Here is a 24,480-nt window from a genome sequence, read left to right as displayed (position 1 = left end):
TTACTGAATTCCAGTATTCAATTGGAACTGGAATCAACTTCATTTAATGGGATGGGATTTTAGAATGCTATTCCATCTTATTTCTTCTCTTCTCCATCACGCCTATTCCTTCTTCCTCCGATGTCAGACACCAGTCTGGAAATCCCTATTCTAACCCTAAGGACTTCAGTTGCCTCTTAGTAATCAGTTTTTATTTACACCTAGACATATGGGTGAAGAGCTCTGTCCCTTCACGAAATTCATTTCTCAGAGGTATTTATACCTTCTGTCTTCTCCGTGAATGTACTGGCAGTTTCTACAAAGTCACAGTGAGGGGTAGGCGGTGGCCATGATCATGGACATGCTACATGTCCAGAGAAAAGTTGATCAAGGCTTGCAGCCTCTGCCGGTGAATAGGATTTAGAAAACATGAAGAATCCTGGAGGTCAAGAGGTATCAGTCATGGCACTAGAATCATGTTTGGCTGCCTTGCAAAATTTGTTTTTGTCTTGTTTCACTTTAAAACTTTGTGAAAGACAAAGACAGAAATAAAACAAAACAAAACTCTTTGGGGGGTAAAAACAAAACCAAACCAAACAAAACTAGTATCCTGAGGAAGAGTATTTAGAAACTGACTGCAACATTTTGGGTAGCGAGTTACATGGTGTGTGATGCTGGTAGGAGCAAGGGGGAGCAAACTGAGTTAGCAAGTATTTTTTATGCCTAAATTGCCTTCATCTTTTGACATATTCTTTTAAGCCCCTAGCATTTCCCAAGAATCAAGTGAATGAGTTTTGTCCCTTGCTAAATGCCAGATGGCTGACATCTTATCTGTAAAATTAAAAATAATTAAACATATCATTCTCTAATTATTTTGCCCTCTCCTCGAGCCCACAAGTCTTTCTAGGTCTTTCTTCCAGATGATGGATAAGCAAATGCTGAAGTTTTATATGTCCTTGTTTAGCTCCAGACTTCAGTTCATCCTGCAATCAGACATAGCCTGAGTTTCCCATGAAAGTTATTAAGCAACTGTCATAGATCTGGCCTTCTTTACTTCTGTGGGACAAGTGGCAGACTGAAGAGGATAATTTCTCTTAGGTGTGTATCTGCTGTAATTTGTATATTCTAGAAGTTAAAAAAAATAACTGAGTTTGAGTCCCATTTCCGCCAAATAAGAAATTATATTAGTATCTATCTTGTAGAGTTTTGGAAAACATATATAAAGCTTGTGCTGTAGATCGCCCCACTGGCATTCTGTACACACCTGACCGAAAATGTCTGACAGCTACTATGGACTAAACTGGCCATCTTATATGTGAATCCTATTGTTCATAGTCTTGAAAAATTGCCTATGCATTGTCTACTCTACAAATTACAAACTGATTTTACATAAAGTAAAATAGTACAAAAAGTAAAGTAATTTTACATAAAGTAAAATTTCCATGGTAATATAAGTAATAGGGAGGGGAGAAGGGAAATTCATACTCGAACCTTCCAACTTCAAAGTAATCACTCTTTTCAGGATAAAATTATATCTCATATTAGACCTGGTTTACAAACTTCACTCTTACTAGCATTAACACCTAATTTACCTATAATAACTAGTTCTTTACTTTTATTGCTTAACATGCCAAGGGAAAATACTGATTACATAATACTTCATTATTTTTCATGTCTATTAGCAAGATAACATCTGTCCAGGATAATAAACAGGTTTTAAGTACCTAATATGTTTTAGCTCAGAAATAATGAGCTATTCTATATCAGCTCCAAAATAGTAAAAATATAAAATTCCTAAATTTTCCAAATTTAAGAGTATGATGAATTCAAATATTGACAGAGTTATGGCAAAAAGGGTAATCAAGTTCAAGATTACTGGGATTATAAATTGGCAAAATAACTTTGGACAATACTTAGATATTACCTACTATAATGGAAAATATTGAATATCTGATTCCACTTTAGGTTCATAACCTAGATATTCTTTTACAAGTATGGAAGGAGACATATATGTAAGGGTGCTCATGGCAATATTTGCAGCAGGAAAAAAACCCAGTAACACTCTGAAGTTCAACGACAAGGTGAATGGTGAGTTGGCGAGATGAGAGATTTCTATCTACTTTTTCAGAAAGAATGCTAAGACTTTGTAGTGATAAGAATGTTCCAGAAAAAGTATGCCAACATTTCTTCAAAAAACATTTTTCCCCTATTTTGCAAAAGAGGAAAAGATCTTCATAGATTCAATAAATTTCCAAGGGTCAACAAGATCCTTGTATGCAAATTGAGGTCTATCTCGAACCAACAAACCATGCTCATGGACTAGGAGAAATCAGAATTATTAAAGACAGAACGTCAGAGATCTAGTTTAGTTCAAAGGCTCCTTCCACATATTCTGAAGGGCCTACGAGGGATTGTGAGTTTGCTAAGAGGGAACGTCCTTCGCTTTTACTCTTCCTACACCACTGCACCCCTTTGGACTTCAACTACAATAGCTACACATTTTATTGATTTTAAAAGATTGCCAGAAAAGAATTTTAAAAAGTGTTCTATGCTAATACCCATGTGAATAATCCAAATACCTCAAATTAAAAATAAGGGAACTAAAGCCCAGAGAAGGAAATGAAGTCACCCACTGTCACACAGCAGAGAACAAGAATTCCAAGCCTACATGGCCTTCCGGTGTACCACGCTGCTTCTACACATTCTCAGACCCTAACCCCGGTGCCTCTTTGAACTAGGAGACAAAGTCATTCACTGGAAGAGGGGGTCATGCAGAAAAGCATGTTTGGGAGGCACCAAAGACCAAACAAGTAGAGATTAAGCCCAAAGAGGGGAAACAGAAGATACAGACAGATAAGAAGGGTAAGGAGACTTTCTTCATATTTTTGCATTCGACATACATTTTCAGAGGTTCTTTTTTTCTCCTGGAGCTGGAATAAATTTTCAAAGGGGACTAATTACACTCTCTTAGGGGAAAAAAAGTAATTGCTTCGCAGTTTAATTGAATGAGGATAAATTAGTTTCCGCCGATGGTCTGTCTTCTTTTAGTAATGGAGACTCACTGAAAATGAGCAGCCCAGAAGCAGAGGAAATGGGTTCTTAGGGCCCAAGCTGACGGGTGACCAGAATGTTAACACTGGTCTCATTTCCTCTGCTGAAATTTCAGGGCATTATTTGTCTTTTGTTTACCCTTCATCATTAGTTCCTGTGGCCTTCGTATGTCACCAAGAAGCTCCAAGGTTGGAAATACCATTGTACAATATTGTAGCAGAATACTAGGCTAAAAAGAAGACACCTGCTTTACATAAACTTTACATAAATATAAAAAATCTTTTAACCCACACCATCTATTTTTGCCACCATAATTAGAGCTAAAGAACATAAATCCATTTCAAGAATATTTATTGATTAGTATTTAGACGTCATGCTTTCCTCTCACTGTAGGTCTTTCTTTCCGTGTGAAAGGAGATCTGTTAATGTACCTATTGGCTTCTCCCCGCGTCTTCACATACTGATTCTCTGGGAGGGAAAGGTGACCCCGTAGGATTAGATTGATTAAGAAACATAAACTGGCCAGGTTCAGTCTAGCTCCTTTTTTCACTGTAAACCAGGAATCTCATTTGATGTTCTAGGGGTGTATTCTTTTGCATCCGACTGTCCCAGATAGGAATTGCCTAAGATAGCAAGCACTGTCTGCTAATTCTTGAGTAATGTAGAAAATCCTTTGACCTTCCCTTGCCATTCTTGTTCATTCTCTGTCTGTCTCATTCTTATGCTCTGGAACCCATGTGGAAGAGATGTGGCCTCTCAAAGACTCTGACACCTCCAATGTGTCAGTTACTCTTCTACATCTAAGGATGTGATGGTGACATTGACAGATAAGGACCATTCAAATGGAGCTCACACTCTAACGGAAGAAATAATAAAAAGCACTAAACAAATATGTAATTGTTTTAGGATAATGGTATGAGACAGTAATTAACTGAGGGAAGTAACTTGAGTGGTAAACGGACATTTGAAAAGGGTCTAAAAAGAGAAAAACAGGCAGGCAAGGGAGAATCTGGGGCAAAACATTCCAGGAAGAAGGAAGAACAAATGAAAAAGACCTTGGAATGTTCAAGGAACAGGGGGAATAAAAGGCTAGTATGGCTGGAGAAACCGGTAAATGGGAGCAAATGTAGGGAAATTAGAACAAAGTAAAACGCAGAAACTTTTTTGTTCAAATGAAAGAAATGATACATTATTTGATACAATATCACAGGCATGCCTTTTTTTTTTTTTAAAGGTGGTCACAGGCAGAGAGAGAAAAATAAGATCTTTCCTTAAAGGCAATATTTTAAAGTTCAGAAGTACAAGGAATTTGATTACTGAGATGTAAATGAGAATTTTGTTTTTGTTGTTTTACTTATTATGACTAACATCCTGTTTTCTTTTTCCATTTTTAAATTTTCATATGGTCATTCATATACAAGAACAAGGAGCCTGTGACCTGCTGTCACCTGTGTCTCACACATGCAGAGCCTGAGCAAGACTCAGAGGGTGGTGGGGGAACCTACTGGAACCTAGGAAGAGATAAGCAACTGACAGCTGGAAGTCACATCTGGGTTGCTTTAGGTCTATCTCTGCCATCAGTTGTGGGTCTGAACAAGCCCTCTTGATCTCAATTTCTTCTTTAATAAAGATCAGCAGAATCTTAACTCTTCCCTTCTCTCTGCTGCCCAAAGGAAGAAAACCCTTTCAATTCTATCTCTGAAGTATTTCTTAAATTATCTCTCCTTTCATCCCCAAGTTAGCTAGACAGATGCTATCTTACCTACCTCCAGCTTTTTTTCTGTATGGTTTGCCTCCACCCCCACCTTCTTTCACAATTTATGGAGGTTTAATAATAATGCAACAAAAGAGGAAGAGTGCACTAGGAAATGATGTAGAGTGAGATTACAGTATGCAGCTCATTTATCTGAGGAATAGCACAATGTTCCCATGCATTTATTCATTCTAGGAATAGCAGGTTGAGAAAGGAAGGTGGAATAAACACTTAATTCTGCAGTAGTGACATTGAATGAGGCTCAGGACATTGCACTATTTAAAATAGCAGACCATCCATTGATAACATGAGAAATATATTGTGTAGCCTACACAATGCTAAGATTTAAAGTAAAGGAAACTGCACACAGCATTCAAATATTTAGCCTCTCTTTAAACTTTGGAAGAGCCAACATAGTCGGTCTAAAGGTTTGCATGGTAGCTATTATCGATCTCAATATAGAAGCTGCCCCTTGTGCAGAAGGTATGCATCCTTGTGACATCACTCATTTCTACCCTGCTTGCTCTAGGAATTTATACTATCTCCCTTTCTCCTACAGGCAATGAAGGTTAGGACTCTTGACTTAAGAGAATGCAGGCCAATACTCCTAAACTAATAAGATAATTCCATTAGGCAGAGATATAGTTTCATAAACTTGTTCATTACCTATCTCACCCTGTGGGTTTGCACAAATCCCAGATACGCTTCAATTTCCTCATCTGCAATAGGAAGATATTTACCTCACAATACGGATGTGTAAATGAAGTGGTTTGAAGTATTTGAAAACACAGCAAAAAGCAACTTAGAGCTTACTAAGTAGTTGTTGCTGAAGATTTTACAGGAATTTCAGAAGCGGTGCTGGGGTTTTCTAGAGTAAGAACTGGTGATTTGGTATCAAACGTGCCTTAAGCAATATAACAGGCATCTATTTTGGAGTGTTCCAGGCATCCATAAAATCTTCTTTGATAACATCTTATCCACTGGAGATGGATAAGATCCATCTTATCTTATCTCATTGGAGAACAAACCCTTCCATAAGAAAATCCATTTGATTTGGTTCTGGTGGTATTGAATTCACTTCTGACTTTAGGAAGGATTTTACCTCCCAGACTTTACCCATTTGAAGTTCTGCAACTCTCTCCTCTACCCTCCCTTACACACAGAGAGTGATTAGTTTAGAAATGGCTAAGTCGCTAAACCAGAGCTAGTGATGTAGATGACGCAGTCATGGGATTTTGTGGAGATGATTGAAATAACCTCTTTCACTCCTTCTTGGCCTTGAGACAGTGAGGATGTAATTTTGGACTGTCAGAGGCCACCTAGTGGAGAGAGCTTGAAAGTACCTAACACAAGTCAAGCAAAGCCGGCTGAAAAATGGAAAGGCGGGAAAAGATTGCATGATAGATTCTTGGACTTTGGCTTTTAACATTTTGATTCTGTGAGTCATGAGATGCCGGCGCCAACTTCACTAGTTTACGGTGAGGGCCACTATGAAAATGAAGTCAACAAAGAAGAAAATATAACAGAGAAAGAGAGAGAAACTGAGGACTGATGAAATTATTTGATGTCCTGTGTCAAGCCAATGCCCAGTATCTACCCTGAAGCTTTCATTTATGCAAGGTAGTAAGTTCATGTTTTTATTTCACCTAATTTGAGTTATATTTTATTACCTGCACCTGGAAGACTTTTTAAAATGCACTACAATGTCAACACTTTATGTCTTGATACTTAGAATGGACTATAAAATTAAAGGCTATTATTTATAAATGACTCCAATAAATTTGTCTTCTCTAATCAGCCAAAAATGCAAGACAAGACCATAGACCATCCATGGCATCCATGACATACCCGTAAAATATCTCCCAGTGGACCTTTATATAATAATATATGACACTGAATAGGTAATTGTTGTATTTTTATTTGTTGATTGATGGGGAACAGTGGATGGTTGATATTTGTTAGAATATATTTACAGATGAACTAGAACAAGGAGAAGGCTGTCCCTGGATTGGGGGGGATTTAAATACACTTTATCTACACAAGTATTCAAAAGTCTAATTTTATATTTTTTTCTTATAGTCAAGAAGCACTAACATGCATAACTAAATAATAATAATAATAATAATATTGACAATAGCTGCCTAATGTTAACTGAACACTTGCTATATGCAAAATATTTCGCTGGCTACTGCAAGTGCATGATCTCATTTAAACATGTAGCAACCCTAAGAAGTATAGAATTTATTGTCCTCATTTTACAAATGAGGAACTTAGGGCTGATCATACTTAAAAGCTTTTCCTAGTGCCTTATAGTGGTGATACTGAGACTCAAATCCAGGTAAATTCTAAGCACTGTGCTCTGCATAAAGTCCATGAATATTTTATAAGAGAACAGGAATTCAACCACCAAAGACTTATTTTATCAGGTAAGGAACATGGGCATTCAAGTCAAATTATTTCAAATATTCTCCACATTTGGTAAAAATCTATCCAGCACTGTTTGCATAGTCTAGTGATAGAGATACACTAAAACCCAATTTTTATTTCTATAGATTTGCTAGGAAAAAAAACCTAAGTAAAACTAGATCTTTCTGGCTCTGTATTCTGTTTTGGCAAAAATGGAAAAGATACAGTTTTTCACAAAATAATGTCTTGTTTAAGTTATTCCAAGTGTAACTTCTCTTCATTTCTCTAGAACATCACATTGTCCTTATGTCCTTTACAGGGCAAGGACTTACACTGAGTGAGAGTTCATTACTTTCCTGATGAATTAGAAACATCTGTGAGGCCGATAGATTGCTCATCTAGAAAGGAGGAAGTGACATTCTATTAGTTCTTTATTAAGGTAAAAGCAGCATCAACATTACCAGAAAAATTGATATACCTAGCCAGCTAACTGAAGGTTTATGTTCACTTGATGTATTAAACGTCATTTCTTATAGGAGATCTAATTTATGCCTCTGATTAGCTTTATAGAAATATATAAACATTTTGTTTCATTATTAAACATATATTCTTTTTTTTAGGGGAATTTTCATTTATTTATCTACTATACTGTATAGAAGTTACATGACCTTGAAGAGTGAATATATATTATACAGAAATATAAAAAATGGACTCAACTGGAAAAAGACAAAAAGTGAAATATACATTGAAACATAGGGAAGTTTATTCTGAGATAGAAGAATTAAATCTTATTTTCTTTAAATAACAGTAACTTCTTAAAACAGAAAGTTAAGTATGGCCCAAAACCTTTTGAATCTTAAAAGGTCAAACCTGACTGTATGGAGTTATTTTTAGTCATGCTCTGTAATATCTTTAGCAATCAAAAAGATAGGAGATTTATGCTTCTATTTTTATCTCACACAATACAAAGACCAAAGTTGGTATTAAATTCTTATTACAATGTAATATGTATTAATAAAGTTACTTTTCTAACAAGTATTTCATAATGAAAATTATTTCCAGAGCCCAAATCAAAGAGTCAAAAGTGAAAAATATTAGAGGGATCTATAATCTGTTTAGCTTAGTCTCATAAATCGACTTTCCTGTTGTAATACCAGAGCAAAGAATTTCTTAACAAAGCTTAGACAGATTATGGATTCTTTAACTATAATTAAACCTATTTTATAGCCTAAGGTCTGAGTGACAAAGCTAGGCTCTGGTACAATTTAAGATAGTCAACATTTTAGTAAGGATAAAGGCCATAGAAAATCTGATTAAAGGAGGCTTTTGAAACATCGATTTTAAAACGTTATAGGACCTAAAGCAATGCCAAAAGAAAAGGAGCCCTGTAAGTGTAAGCTTTGGATAAAAGGATTAGGACTATGTGCCATCTACATTTCCGATTTGGGTACATATTTATGAATATGAAGAAAAACATTACTTCTCTACAAGGGATGTGCAGTACAAAGAGTTCTGTGTGCTTTCAAAAATGTCTCTCGATGGGATGACTAGGCTGAAGATTCTGTACCTCCATTGTGAATTTAAGAAAACCTAGTTGATCAAAGGACTAATGGGGTGGGGTGTGGGTCAGATATCCAGGCTAAGATGTCTGAGAGCAGGCCTAGGAATTGTCCAGAAGCAAGCCAGAAAAATCAGAGTTCAACCAGTAGAAAGTGATTCCATCTGAATCCTGCAGGGTAAAATTCTTTAATTCCTCCTGGTATACATTTTTAGTTAAAATATAACCTAATAGAATTAAAAGCAATTTAAATAAGTAGATCAAAATATTTGTCTTATGGATTTTTATTTTAATATCTAAATTCTCTAATATTAGACACTTAAACTCAATTTACACAAAGTATACACATTTTTTAGAACGAAGTCAATTATCTAACCACTGCTAGTAGTGAACAGTGCATATAAAAATGGTTGTGTTAAGTACAGAACACGCATTGAGTTATATAGTCATCACTCTGTGAAGTGGACACTATTATTTGTCTAGTTGACCCACGTAGGCACAGTGAAATTGAATTAACTGACCAAATATTCAGCTCTGAGGTGGCAAGACTGAGCCTTGAATCCAGATAAGTTCCAGAACCTGCGCTCTTAACTGTGACAGTGCATGGTCTCTTTCCTAAACCGAGACACTCTTATTTTTAACATTTAAGAGAGTTGAATACATAGAAATTTAGCATCTTTTCAAGATGATTGCGGAAGTGTCTGTCATTAAATGCTTCGTTACAAAAACCAAAACTGGGGTAAGAAATTCCAGGCAGAATGCAGGAACATACCAAAACTTTTCTGAGAATCTGATAGGCTTCTTTTTGTGGGGATGGGGTGGTGGTGCGGGTGCAGGGAAGGGAGACAGCAGTAAAATCTTCATTTAGAAAAAAAAATGTGAATTACCTATGAAAGTGGCTGACAATGGGCCCTTAGTGACTTTGTATATTTGACTACAAGTAACATAGATTTTGGAATATGGGGATTTTAGAAGGTTTTGAGTACATTTTTTTAAAAATGTAACTTACTTTTGACATTTAGAAAGAAAAGATCTTTTGAGAATTTCATTTGAGCAAATTTTTCCATTGGTGGATAACAGAAATTCTGATAGAACCAAACAATGAAATGCTACTCACAAATAAAAAGCAATGAACTACTGATATACGCAACAGTACAAATGAATTTCATGAACATCATACTAAGTGAAGGAAAGCAGATAGACTGCATATCACAGGACTCTATTTATATGAAAGTACAGAAAAATTGAGGCCTCAGTAACAAATGCAGATCAGATCAGCATTTTCCAGGGGGGTCAGGTGGGGAAAGAGAATGCACTAAAGGGGGACAAGCAGACAACTGTTGGGGTTCTTCGTATTATGATAATTATATCATAGGCTCTCTCTTACACACACACACACACACACACACACAGAAATATTCACTTACACTGGTAAATTTTACTATGTTTAATTTCTACCACAATAAATCTGGTTTATTTTTAATTTTTAATTTTAATTTTTTCAGTGATCCTTGTTTATGTATCACACCCATAAAGCTTGTTTTTAAAATATTCAAACTTCAACTCAAGTAGTATCTTATTCAGGGAATTAACTGGATTTTGGAGACAAAAATTTGGGTTGATATCTCAGTATTTCATATACTTATTTATTTAAAGATTTTATCTATTTATTTGACCGAGAGCAAGAGAGTGTACGAGAGTAGAAGCAGGGAAAGTGGGAGAGGGAGAGGCAGGCAAGGAGCCCGATGCAGGACTCCATCCCAGGACCCTGGGATCATGACCTGAGACAAAATCAGATACTTAATGACTGAGCCACTCAGGTGCCTGGATACCTCAATATTTTAATGTGATAATATTACTTTTCTATTTTGATAGGTGCTGAAGGAGGTACAAAGACTTGATTTTTGTCTGGCAAGTACTAAAATTTTAGACTGTATTATACACAGAAGAAATACTTCTCCCTCAAAACTATGTTAATAGTCATTACAGCTATTTTTATTTGGATGCCAGCTATAGATTATATAGGATAATGAGTATTTATAGAAAGTGCTAGAATACAATTTATCTTTCTCCTTATCAGTATTTTCCACACAACAAAATCAGATTTTCAGAAATTACATTCCCCTTATGGATGACTCTAAGTGTTAGTTTTGGAAGTCAACTTGGATTCCAAAACCTAACGTCTGTTCTGAAGTAAGGCGTTCACTAAAGACAGTCGCTTTTGCCATTTGACTACATCCATGGTGATGCAGCATTTGACTAAATATTTCAGTTAAAATCATTTGTTTTCCAACTTATTATCTGGTAATTAGTAAGTACATAAAATGCAAGTTCTCTCACCATTTTTATTTGCATTAGTTAATCTTGCTGCCATTTTTCTCCAGCAATGATTAAAGGAAGTGTTCTGATTTTGATGAGGAGGGTGGCAAGATGAAGTTTTCATCTCCACTTTTGAAATAATGCATTTTTTATTGGCCTATCTCTAAAGTCAAATGAATTACAGTTCATTTAGTTCAGCACTCCAGAGAGAGATAACTTTTTATTTTTACATTTATCTTCATGGATAAACTTTGTTTTTTTATCGAACCAAAGCTTTTCCTGAACATGGAAGAGTGATGTTATAACACATAGTTATTTTCTACCACTTTTATATTCTGGATCTTTTTCATAAATGTCAAAAATAAAAGGACATTTGGCTCGGTAGCCTGTCTTAGGTGATGAAGTTGCTTATCAAATATTTCTTCATAAATTAACAAATTTAAGATGTGTGTGTGTGTGTGTGTGTGTGTGTGTGTGTGTGTGTTGAAAAAGTAGGTTGTTCATGAATGCTTTTCTTTCCTTAGGAAATTTTGGGTAGTACTAAAAGCTTTGGGGCAATTTTACAACCCTAATATAATGCCACTGGGTGAGTCAAGGTGAACTCCCTCACTTTACATCGGTTGACCATGACACCACTGTGTCATAATCAAGGCTCATGAAATCTTAATTTATGTAAAGCAGGATTCTAAACAGCAAATTTAAGAGATTCTGAACAAGGCTTTAATGTTAGTTAATAGCAGTACATATGTAGGATACAGATCTCCTAATTCTTATTTCAGGGAAGCCTTTTTTTATTTCCTAAGAACTTCTGACTTTATTGAAGCAAAGGTTTAAAAAAATATTAAAATTTTGTGAAGATTTCTTCTGTTAAGAGAACAGAACATAAATAACATGCTCAGTAAAAAAAAAAAAAAAAAAAAGAAAGGAAAAAAAAGAGGTCTTTATCTTTATCTTGCCAACCAAAAGGTTATACTCACTAAATGCACTGAATGTTTTGAATGTTTTTTTTCTGATGTGCAATTTCTGCATTTCAGTGTTTTTATTAATAAAATGAGCATTTCACTTGTTAACATCTTAGTGTACTTTTTTTTTTTAATCTTACATGGGTTGTCTTTTCTACTGACATATATACTTGCTTGGTAGCCTTGAAGAATGAAAGGGGCCCTAAATCTTATAAAGTCAAACTTGATAGTAAAGTTATTTTTAACAAACAAAAGCAAAAATAAGATCTCAATTATATAATCTTAAAATGAGACATTTTTAAGGAAAGAATTTAAAATACAATGAACTTAACAAGAAAATTGTGGATAGCTGTGACAAGTGAAACTATAATTCCTGATTACCAAATGTCCCAACAGTTTGATTAAAGTAACGTATTAGAGCAGAATTAGAAAGAGGAGCTACATGTGTATGCTTATATACCCTACAGAGATAAAGCAATAAATTTCCATTAAACATGAAATTTTATTCCTTGGATTTTACTATGTTGCATTTATATTTTTATTTAGTTTGGGATATTTTCTAAGTTCCTGTGTGACATTTTTAATACTTGGATTATATAGAATGCTATTTCTTATTTCCCCCAAGCATGGAGGTGGGTGGTAGTTGTTAATTTCCTAGGAAAATTTTCCCTATGGTAGAGAATATATTCCTTATTGCCCAGTATTGGTATATTTTGGTAAATGTTCCACATACACTAATACACAGTATTCAGCATTGGGTTAGTATAACACTATTTCCCATAAATCAGCTTTCTTCATTATTTTTACTGATTTATTTGCTTTATATATGGAGAGAAAGGAGTTATTTTTGATTATGATTGTATTGCTCTATTTACTATTTTAGTTACAATGACCCTATTGTGCTAATAACACTTAACATGAAATGTACCTTCTTACCTTTTTAAGTGTACGACAGAGTATTAACAATAGACAAAATGGACAGATCTCTAACTTTTCATCTTGCATAATTGAAAGTTTCAATTGATAACCTATTTTCTACTTCCCATTTCCCCTAGTCCCTGCTAACCACCATTCTACTCTGCTTTTAACTATTTGACATCTGGAGTGTAAGTGAGATCATATAGTATTTGTCCTTCTGTGACTGGATTATTTCAGTTAGCTTAAGGTCTTTCAAGTTTACTCATGTTTATACTTTGTCAGGGATTTCATCTTTATTTTTATTTATTTTTTTCTTTTTTTAGGGATTTCTTTTTAAAGGTTGAGTACTATCCAACTGCATTTATATACTACACTTTATTCACCTGTTGGACATTTAGGCTGTTTTCACATTTTAGCTATTGGGAACTGTGCTGCCGTGAACATTACAGTGCTGATATCAATGCGATCCTGGTTAATACCTCAATGCAGCTGTTTACAGAAATTGAAAACCCAATTTTAATTTTCATATGGAACCACAAAAGATGCTAAAAAACCAAAACTATTTTAAAAAAGAACAAATCTTGAAGCATCACATTCCCTCATTTTTTTTTTTTAAGATTTTGTTTATTTATTTGACAGAGAGAGAGAGATCACAAGTAGGCAGAGAGGCAGGCAGAGAGAGAGAGAGAGGGAAGCAGTCTTGCCGCTGAGCAGAGAGCCTGATGCGGGGCTCAATCCCAAGACTCTGGGATCATGACTGGAGCCGAAGGCAGAGGCTTAACCCACTGAGCCACCCAGGCGCCCCCCTCATTCTTAAAATATATTACAAAGCAGTAATAATTACTACAGTATGGTACTGGCATAAAAAGCAACGCAAGGGGCCAATGGAACAGAATAGAGAGGCCAGAAATAAACCAACACCTAAGGTCAACTGATCCTAAATAAGGGTGCCAGAACTCCACCATGATGAAAGGAGGGGGTCTTTAATAAATGGCATTGACGCAACTGCAAAGCTGCATATTCACACGCAGAAGAATGAAGTCAGAACCCAATCTTACACCACGCACTGAAGTCAACTCAAAATGGATGAAAGACAGTTTAAGACCTGAAACTGGAGAACTCCTAAAAGACAAGAGGGGAAAGTTCCATGACATTGGAACTTTTCACAAGGATTTCATGGAAATGACAACAAACAAAACAAAAACAGACACATGGAACTACATCCACCTAAAAAGTTTCTACACTGTAAAGATGACAACATCAGTGTGAAAATACATGCTATGGAATGGGAGAAAACACATGTAAACTACAGGTTGGATAAGGGATTACTCTCTAAAATACAACAGAAAGAAACCCTTACAGTAACAAAAACAGACAAGAAAAAACCTCAATAATTCAAATTTTAAAAAATGGACTGAAGACTAGAATAGACATTTCTTCAAAGAAGACTGACAAATGAACAAAAGTGTCGGAAATGACACTCGATGCCACTAATCAGGGAAATGGAACTCAAACCCATAATGAATTATCACTTCACACCTATTGAGATGGCTATTTTCACAAAGCAAAAGACAAACTAGTGGCTAGGTTGTGGATAAATTGGAACTTTTGTACACTATTGGTGCAGATTTAAAATGGTGTGGAAAACAGCATGGAATTATGGCATTTCCTCAACAAAAAATAGAACCAAGATATGATCCAGCAATCCCACTTGTGGGAATTCATCTAAAACAAAACTGCAGTGAGGATCTCCAGGGGATTTAGCACTTCAATGTTCACTGCAGCATTCATGAAGTTTACTGTATGTGTCTTAAGACGACAGGATTACATGCATACAAATCTAGCATGGGTGTATTTGCCTGTGGAATTCACATGCCCCCCTGCTCCCAGTATGGTAAGTACTTCATACTTGCAAAATTTCTTAATTTCTATTTCACATGATTTAATAATTAAGCAACTCTCCAGCGTTCAGTGCTTTAAAGAGGACCTTTGATTTTCTTCTGCCTTCTACCCTTCCAAAAGGCTGCTGTGAGCTGCTCCTAATAATTTATGCCCCTTTCCCCCCTCCTCTACTTCTTTAAGATGGTCTCTGTCTTCAGACTGCAAGAAGTTTAACGTAAATACGCTCAAGTGTTGTTTTCTTTGGGCTTATTTTACTTGGAGTATCTAGAAATTCTGAACTATGCGAGTTTTACCAGACTTACCAGAATGTGGTAAGTCTTCAAATATTATCTAGTGCCATCCATTTTCCTTTCACTTCCTGGACTTCCAGTTTGAAAGTTTGCAGAACCTAGGTTTATTTCAACATTAAAAAAGCACATGAGACATTTTCTCTATGTCCCAAAACAGATGTACTTTCTTGTAGTTTCCATTCTTTTATTTCTTCCTGGACTTCAACTTTGACATTTTCTATAAGCCTATCTTCCAGACAATTTATTCTTTCTCGAGCATGTGTAAATAACTACTAAAGTCATTCATTATATTTTAAGTTCATTATAATTATTCTTTTCTTCTAGTATTTCCTTCTGACTCTTGTAGAAAGGTACACTTAGATATTTAGCAGCATGGGCTTCAAAAGCCACTCATTTTCATAAAATGGAAAGTAAAAATGTTTAATTTTATGCTGTCAGTTCTCAAGATCTAGTCGCTTAAACTCTGAATATAAATAGGTTTGCAATGACTTTATTACTAACACAATATATTTTCCTTAAATTCTAGGGATGAATGATATGCTAAGAATGCAGCATAATTCTAATGGATAAAGGTGAGCTTCTCTGATTAATATTCACTGGGGGGTGGGGAGGACAGGCAGGGATAGTGGTTTTTCTTTTCACTGCTGTGTTCCCAGCACCCAGGAGAGTGCCTGGCCCAGAGTATGTGCTCTTTATTGTCGGAGTTGAACAAATGAATTCATGAATTGAAGTGGAGGTAAATGAGCCCCACGGTTTTATCATTTCTTTCACCCACGCATAGAACAAGATCTCAAATTAATCTCTGAGCCGCTAATCTAATTAATACAAATAGCAACATTAAAAAGAAATATTGGAAGGCATGAGTGACCTTGATTATGTAGTTTTAATGAAATAAAGTAGATTTTGTGATAAAGAATATTACCAGAGATAAAAATGGCATTTCAGAGTGATAAACAGGATCCATTCATGTGAAAGACAATGTTGAATATGCATGCGCTTAATGGGATATTAAGCAATTATAAAAGGATAAAAAATTGATAAAACTAAAGGAGAAAACAGAGAAATAGAGAATCATGGAGATTTTAATAGCATTTCTCAGTTTCTGGTAAAATATATACCCATCAAATATCCACAAGAAACACTGAAGGTTTGAAAAACAGCATAGACCAACTTCTAATTGACATTTAAGACACACCGAACAACTGTAGGATACACATGCCTTTCAAATACATAGACCGTATTCACCAGTATAGACCCTACGGGGCGGGGGGGGGGGCAGTGAAACAAGTCTCAATGAATTTCAAGGGTAAAAATAAAGCAGACCATATTTTCTTGCCAAAATGGTATTGTCAGAAATCATTAATAACTAATTATCTCTCAAGGTCTCCATATACAGGGAAATCAAACAACACACTTGTAAGTAATCTATGGTCATGTGAAGGTATCACGAAGGGCATTGACAGTTGTTTATTTTGCCCCAGATAGTACTAAGATCCCAGTATTGAACCGTGGTCAGTGAGGAACTATAGATTTTCCTTCCAGGTCTTCCATTATTAAGTGAACTCCGGCCACCTCAGGTCCTCATTTAGAGAAAGAATTAAAAAAATTTAAAAGGACTGGCATTAACATGAGCATTTCAAAGATCCAGGAGATACTAGAAATTCCAAGAGCCTGAATCAAACAAGTGGCCGCCTGACTCACAAATGTCCTGGCAGAAAGGGGTCACACTCCTCAGTTCCAGCCAAAAAGGTGCGCCTTGCAGAGATCTTTGACAGACACTTTCCAGCTTCATGGTTTGGACCCACAACAATGCAGGATAAGCATTACATATCAGTGGCCTCGTAGACTGATTTATGACAAGAGCACAGCATCACTATCAACCTAAAATCGTCACAAAAGGCATCAACACTAAATCTAGTAAGTGGATTCAAAATGTTTTTGGAGAAGAAACTTCACCTTCGGTTTGATTTGTATCCCTGGAAAAGAACAAGAGTGTCCTATATGCTCAAGACATTTCTCACGGAGATGAATGTTTATTTGCAGGATTAGTTTCTTTCCCCCCTCCAATTAAATCAAGAGATTGCACTTCTCGCTTATCTGCTTTGTTCACCTGGCCCAGGTTTTTTGATATTCCAAGCCTCAAAGTATCACTTTTCTTTTTTTTTTAATAAACCCATTCCTGACTTTGCGCAGGTACAATTGATGGTTATTTCTCGTATGTTCAGAAAACATTTTCGCTCTGTTATATCACAGTTCCCTGGATACAAAATCCCAGACTCTGTTACAGATGCTTTGGTTGTATTCGCATTTAAACCTCCCTACAACCCACATGGTAGTATTGTGGTTTTAGCACTCTCATTTCCCCAAGCAGGAAATGAAGCATATCTCATTTCCAATGAGCAATAAGTACTATAGATAGGATTTTAGACCAGATGGACTGAGTCCGGAACTGACGCTCCTGTCCACATCGTATGTGCTATCTACTCGACTATATGTTATAAAAATATATATGTATAGATATTCTAACATAGAAGATAAATCAAAACATGAAAAAGTATATATTGTAATACTGATTCTTCCTTCTACCGCATCCATCCACCCAGTGCATCTCCAGGACCTCCAGATGGTTACCATTTAAATCTGTAATCCTTTGTGACCAGAACATCCTTTCTCACCTTGACCATCTCTTGCAATATCTCTCTGATATTCAGTCTTTGTCTCAGGTGGTCTATTATCTCTGCACAGCAGCAAGAAGGGATCTTTTAAAATGTAAACTATTTTATCACCCTCACTTCAACATGGTCCAGGACTTTCCACTGCTCCTTGTGGAAAGTCTGACTTTGTTTCCTTTTCCAGCACCATCCTATGCCACAAAACACTCACACAATATTGTAGGCCTCCTCTTTGCCTCAAAAATTGCAAGATTCCTGCCTTGACCCCATCCTCTAATTTACTGCTGTTCTCTCAGCCTAAAATAAGATCACGTTCAAGTTGACCTACTCCTCCAACTCACAGTCATATTCAAGTCCACAAGTGACTCTCTCTTTCTCATCTTTCAGATCTAAACTTAGATACTAGCTCTTCAAAGATGCTTTTATGGTTTTCCTGTATCAAACTCTGTGCACAGTTCCTCAAAAGAAACACATTAAACCAGACGGCATTTGGGAGGCATACCTGTCCTTACCAGTCGGCAGGTATGCATGCAACTAACATAGATGTCACCCCTCACTCCCACCTCTCCTATCCATAGCCTCGCCTCCCCCACCACCTAGAGCTCAGCAGCCAACTTGAGCTTTCTCTCTCAGATAGCTTTTTCCCAAGCCCCATTTCTATGGTTTCCTAGCTGACTCTACAGTGGTTGGTCAGCACCCTCGGCAATTTCCTGGTTGAAATTTAAAATTACTGCACAGAGGATAGAGAGAGACCAGAGAAAGTGGGAGGCCACTCTGAATTGGTAGATAGTAGTTTTAATAAGCAAGGAAACTTACATATGAGGTTTTTCTTGGGCAACCACAATGCATAAAAACCTCCACACTTGCCTGCCAGGATCTTAACATTTATATAGAGGTCTTAGATGGCTTCAGGTGTGGGGATGGTGTGTGGAAGTACCCTCCCAGGACAGAGCGGGAGGAGGAGCCTCGAATTGCCTGGGTCCAGCGCCGAGGTCAAAAGAAAGTCACATTCTCTGGATCACCCCTCCAACACAATAGCATTCCTGGGCATTTATCCCAGAAAAATGAAAACTGATGTCTACTCAAAAACTTGTGCAAGATTGTCTTAGCAGTTTCATATAATAGTAAAAACCTGGAAATAACACAAATGCCTTCAATAGGTGAATATTTAAACAACCTGTGGTACATCCATTACTCGGAATACAACTCAGCAAGAAAAAAATAACAAATTATTTCACTTGTGCTGAGTGGGGAAAATAAGACAATCTCAACAGGTCAAATACTCTATGATCTCATTTATATAATATTCTTGAAATTTCCAAAATTATATAGAAGAAAACAGAGTTATGACCATAGTTTGAGAATAGTGGAGTGGAAGGGTTGGTGTAACTGGGAAAGGTTAATAATAGGGAGATCTTTGTGGCACTGAAATACTTCTGTGTCTTGACTGTGTGTGGTGGTGGTTACATAAATTATGTGATAATATGACAAAGAACTATATACACACATTGTAGTTATGTCACATTCTTAGTTTTAATATTGTAGTATTAGGGATAATGGGTAATAGGCACATAGGACCTCCCTATGCTGTTTCTCAATTTTCCATGAATCTGTACTTACTTCAAAATAAAAAGTTAAATAAAGAATTAAAGGGAGCATCTGGGTGGCTCAGTCGGTTGAGTGTCTGACTCTTGATTTCGGCTCAGGTCATGATCTCAAGGTCATGAGATGGAGCCCTATTGGGCTCCATGATCAGCAGGGAGTCTGCTTGAGATTCTCTCTCTCCCTTTCTCTCTTCCCCTCCCCCCTATTTACGCAGGCACGCTCTAACTCCAAAATAAATAAATAAATCTTTAAAAAAAAAAAGAATCAAGGTATAGATATTAGATAAAAAATGCTGAAATATTTACAATGTAAATTGACAACAGTTAGGGGTATAGGGCATGCTACTGTGACTTACGTAATCCTTACAACTGAGATATCCTTTGAGGGTTTTCAGCAAAAACTTTCTAGCAAAACCAACAAAGGATTGCTTTTTCCAAAACTGTGGGTTGTGGTGGTATATATGCATGTAGGGTTGGAGGTTTTGGGATTTGAGTAAAGTTATCTCTTCATGTGCACTTCATTTTAATAAATTTAAAAGGCCCATATTTTTCTCCCAGATGTTTGATTTTCTATATATGTCCAACCATTAAAGGGATTAATATTTAATTAAAGATGTTCAGTAACACAGCCTTGTTAAATTCAAAGTTAGTATCACAAGACACATTGTAAGTTATTGAGGACTGTAATGGTTACTGGGTAGCAAAAAAATTGGGGTGAGCAAAAGATGATAGACGAGGACAAATTAACAGACAAGAAAAAAATGTAATTAAAATCTAGTGTACCAGAAAGTAGTTTAATTAATATTAACTTATCTACTGTGTTTTTTAGCTTCAAGTAAATTTCCAGTGATATGGAGCAAATCTTTTAATACACCATTTTTCCAGTTCAGTAACTCTTTCATCTGCCCTTACATTTATTATACACTTCTAACCAAATATCCACTGGACATTTGAGACTTGGGTTTCCCAGTACCTGATATTCAATAAGCACTCAATCTTTAAATGTATAGTCATTTACTCATTTAGGACACCATTACACACTGGTGGCCTCGTAGACTCCAAACAAAATTTAAAGTTCCTACAAAGCATAGGGAATAAAACTGTAAATAAGAAAGACTAGTCTCTCCCATCAAGGGGCTCATGGTCTAGTGGGGGAAGAGAGATAAAAGGGCTATGACAGTGATGGGGAAATACAGGCACCACAGAAGCACATAGATGGTCATTTGACAGAGGTTGGCAGTAGGACAGGAAAGGAAGAGACAAATGGGCTGATGTCGAAAGATAAAGTTTTTTTTTTTTAAGACTTTATTTATTTGCCAGAGAGAGAGAGAGAGAGAGAGAAAGAGAGAAAACAAGGGAGTACACACAAGCAGGCAAAGAGGCAGGCAGAGGCAGCAAGAGAAGCTGGTTCCCTGCCAAGCAAGGATCCCGATGTGGGACTCGATCCCAGGAGCCTGGGATCATGACCTGAGCCGAAGGCAGTGGCTTAATCAACTGAGCCACCCAGGCGCCCCAGAAAGATAGTTTTCCACATGGAGAAACTGGAGAAAATGTTTCAGGCTAAGAGAAGAACATGCATAATGGCCCAGAGAGGGGGATAAAACCCCGTCCGTGGGAATTGGAGTGTTATAGAAAGAGGAAAGATATCTGGTTGGTTTGGAGTTTTACAATTTAATTTAATCTAATTAAAAAAAAGATTTTATTTATTCTTTTGACACACACAGAGAGATAGAGAGAGAGAGAGAGAGAGAGCATGAGCACACGAACAGGGGGAACAGCAGGTAGAGGGAGAAGGAAAGGGAGAAGCAGGATCTCCACTGAACAAGGAGCCTGATGTGGGGCTTGATCCCAGAATGCTGGGATCATGACCTGAGCCAAAGGTAGACTCTTAACGGACTGAGCCACCCAGGCGTCTCTGGTTTGGAGTTTAGAACAAATAATAACTATGGAGCTTCACCTGGAGAAGATAAAGTCAGCATTATGGAGTAGAGTCAAAAGGCTGTTTAGTAATCCATCCTATAGAACTATAGTAGTGAGGATGGAAAGAATTACTTGATTTTGTGAAAAGTTAGACAAGAATCAAAGACATTCTCAATGTTTATATATGATTGAAGAGGCTTACAAGGTTTCAAAGATGTCCAGGATCTTCAAAGATGATGTGTCATGGCATCTCTTATGCCTACTGGTTCTCTCTGCCTGTTTCTCTGCCTACTTGTGATCTCTGTCTGTCAAATAAATAATATCTTTAACAAATAAATAAAGAAATAAAATAAAATAAATCATATTTGGAAACAAGTTAATAATTGTGTGTATGAGAGTACACACTCTTACACACGGAGAAAGAGAATTTTGTTGTTGACTTGATAGCATATAGTTGTAAAACATGAAGCTCATATGTAAGGGCTGTGGGAAGGTCTACAGAACAGCTTTGTTCTAATTTCCATATTCTTTCTAAATGCACTCATCTCCTCAATCAAAACTGGCAATAAGTCTGAATTTTCCATTTGAGAATGTTCACTGTCTATAGGCATATGCATTCTGGACACAGAACAGGCTGGAATTGTTACTGCCCCAGGAGTTACCCTAAACCAGTGAAGGACAGAGGTGGTGGATCAATCAATCTGCTCCTACATTCTTCAGTGGGATAGTTCTAATGTATGCTCTGCACAGGCTTTCAGAGCCTCATTTTTCCCTGTTTTTGTCATCTGTCTTTGGATCAAATCTCAAGTAAATTGCTTGCAACTAAATCCTTCCATTAGGTTGTTTCCCTCTTACTGTAACTTTGTGTAAATGTTGCCTGATATTTCCTGTCAATTTTAAAACAACAGATTTTCTTGGATGAGAAAAACAAACAAACACATGCAGATAGGAAGCCAAAGTTAGGGTAATTTACTGGATTTCTTATTTTAGAAGTGCCCTGATCTGCTGTGTAGCAGAAGTACAGTATCTTTAATAGGTGATGTTTCTTTCAGAAGAGAATATTTGGTAGGCTGTTTGATTTTGTGATTCAATTTTGTTCTATAGGAGCTTTTTTTAACTCTCAATTTTTAACACAACATATATTTTTTGAGAGCCTCCATGTGTTTGTTCATAAACTGATGGATCACTGATGAAATAAAGGGCAGAGTTGTGGGACTCACGGTAAAGAGCAGAAGGTAAAAAGCCCGGTAGACTTAAGACTCCCCCATAAGTTAATTAAAACACTTACACTTACCAATGTATAATTTAATTAGAGCAAATGTCTAATAAAAAAGTATTTCTATCCCCTAAGAGGAGATGAGGCATTTGCTTCTTAGTTTTTCTTTCCATTTTAAAGATTGTAACAGCAGGTATGCCCATTATGGGATTAGCAGAACTGTGTGAGTTCTATGTTCTAGGGGCCTAAAAGGAACTTCATACTCACAACAGCTGAACTCCTTGCTGAGGCTTGTAATTCACCTTGTTCTGCAGGAACGTTAATTTCTGCCACCTGTTTTGTTCTATTCATTCCCTTTACCTGAAGTTTCTAAGATATATCAGAAGCAGTACTCTTTTAAAATGGTCATTTATTGTTCTGGCCAATTTTGAGGCCCCTTCTGTTGATTTCCCTGGAGACCATGTTCTGATCTCATGCTTTCTTGGTGTGTTATAACTTCCTCACTCAGGTGTGTCTTTCTCTTGTAGGGAGTACCTTTGCCGGGAATGACCAGCGATCCCTGTACCAACGGATGAAAGATTACTCCAAACTCTGCTGTAAGAAAGAGGGGAAGGCAAGAGGGTCAATGCTCAGAGTCGAAGACCCTTGCTCTTCCTTGCTGCTGCTTTTACTGGTCCTTCCGGATAATCACAAATCCTTATCACTGTTTCTCAAGCACGTGATGTGTGACAAGGGGTCTTACTGAAGCTAGTAGGAAAGATACAATATGCTAATCTGCGTGTTCTACAAGTTCTGCTAAACACAACCTAAGGGACAATGCCTACACTGCTTAGATCCCAGGGCTGCCATTCTGGCTAAGAAAGCTCTGGGGAAGGCAACTCCCCTAGACATTCCTATGGCCGAGTGGTCACGCAGGCCTCAGCATTCCAAAGGCCTATGCCTTTCTCCAAAACCTTCCTTGCCCTAAGTGGCCTCTGGTATTCTGGATGATTCCATGCTCTACAAGAACCCCACCATGCCTTCACCTGTCTTCCATCATCACTGGGCCCCACTCAGCACCAGCTCCCCAGCAGGCTGTGCCAAGCTTAGGAATTCGTCTTCCCACTTACGTGGAAATTGAGAGCAGTGCTACCCTATATGCTGTGATTATACAGTATGAATGGGTTTCTGTTTTCTGTTTTTGGTTAGAATCTCTTCTTATGGATCTGTCTGTACCTGAAAAACAGATTTTAATTAGCTGCCATTATCCTATGAACTGGAAAACCCACTCTTAGGAGTTTTGAAACTTAATGAACCTAAAGATTTGCTCATAATCAACCTTGGATATTAAAGAATGAAACATTTTATTGGAAAAAAGGATGACAAATCAGATACCTCTTAGCATCAAAAATGAAAACAATAGCAACAAGCTAACTTTTCCAATTTCTTTTTATGTTTCCTCATTTGATTATTAGAGTGGGAAAAAAATGACACGATAGGAAAGGTGTGGGCAAAAAAAAAAAAAAAACCTTTGTGAACATTTTTGAATAATAAATAATGCCACTTGATGAAAGCCAAATTTCTCCTGTTTTTAGCTGTGTCATCTGTGCAAGTTACTAAACTTTCTATTTTAGTTACACCACAATTTATTTAAAAATAAATTAGGTAAGGGGCACCTGGGTGACTCAGTTGGTTATTGTCTGCCTTTGGCTCAGGTCATGATCCCAGAGTTCTGGGATCTAGTCCCACATCGGGCTCCCTGCTGATCAGGATGTCTGCTTCTCCCTCTCCCTCTGTCTGCTGTTCTGCCTACTTGTGCTATCTTTCTGTCAAATAGATACATAAAATGTTAAAAAAAAAATTGGATAAGCTATAGCAAATTCTTAGAACAGTCCCAGTACATGGTAAGGATTCCAAATACTGTAGTTATTATTGTATAATATGTACATCA

At 36.8% G+C, this 24,480-nt stretch overlaps 1 long non-coding RNA gene across 2 annotated transcripts in view; it reads left to right on the top strand.

The window, feature by feature from the left end:
* The window catches only part of LOC131831870 (uncharacterized), a 123,849-nt gene extending 99,750 nt beyond the window's left edge, over positions 1-24,099 (top strand). For both annotated transcript variants that reach the window (XR_009353842.1, XR_009353841.1), the window contains 2 exons: positions 15,665-15,710; positions 23,078-24,099. This is a non-coding gene — a long non-coding RNA (uncharacterized LOC131831870). The remainder of the gene's footprint in view (positions 1-15,664; positions 15,711-23,077) is intronic.
* Positions 24,100-24,480: the final 381 nt, after the last annotated feature.

This window comes from Mustela lutreola, chromosome 5 (assembly GCF_030435805.1).
Source record: "Mustela lutreola isolate mMusLut2 chromosome 5, mMusLut2.pri, whole genome shotgun sequence".
NCBI lineage: Eukaryota > Metazoa > Chordata > Mammalia > Carnivora > Mustelidae > Mustela > Mustela lutreola.
Note: the sequence above shows the minus strand (reverse complement) of the source record. Positions and strands in the feature narration are given on the sequence as shown.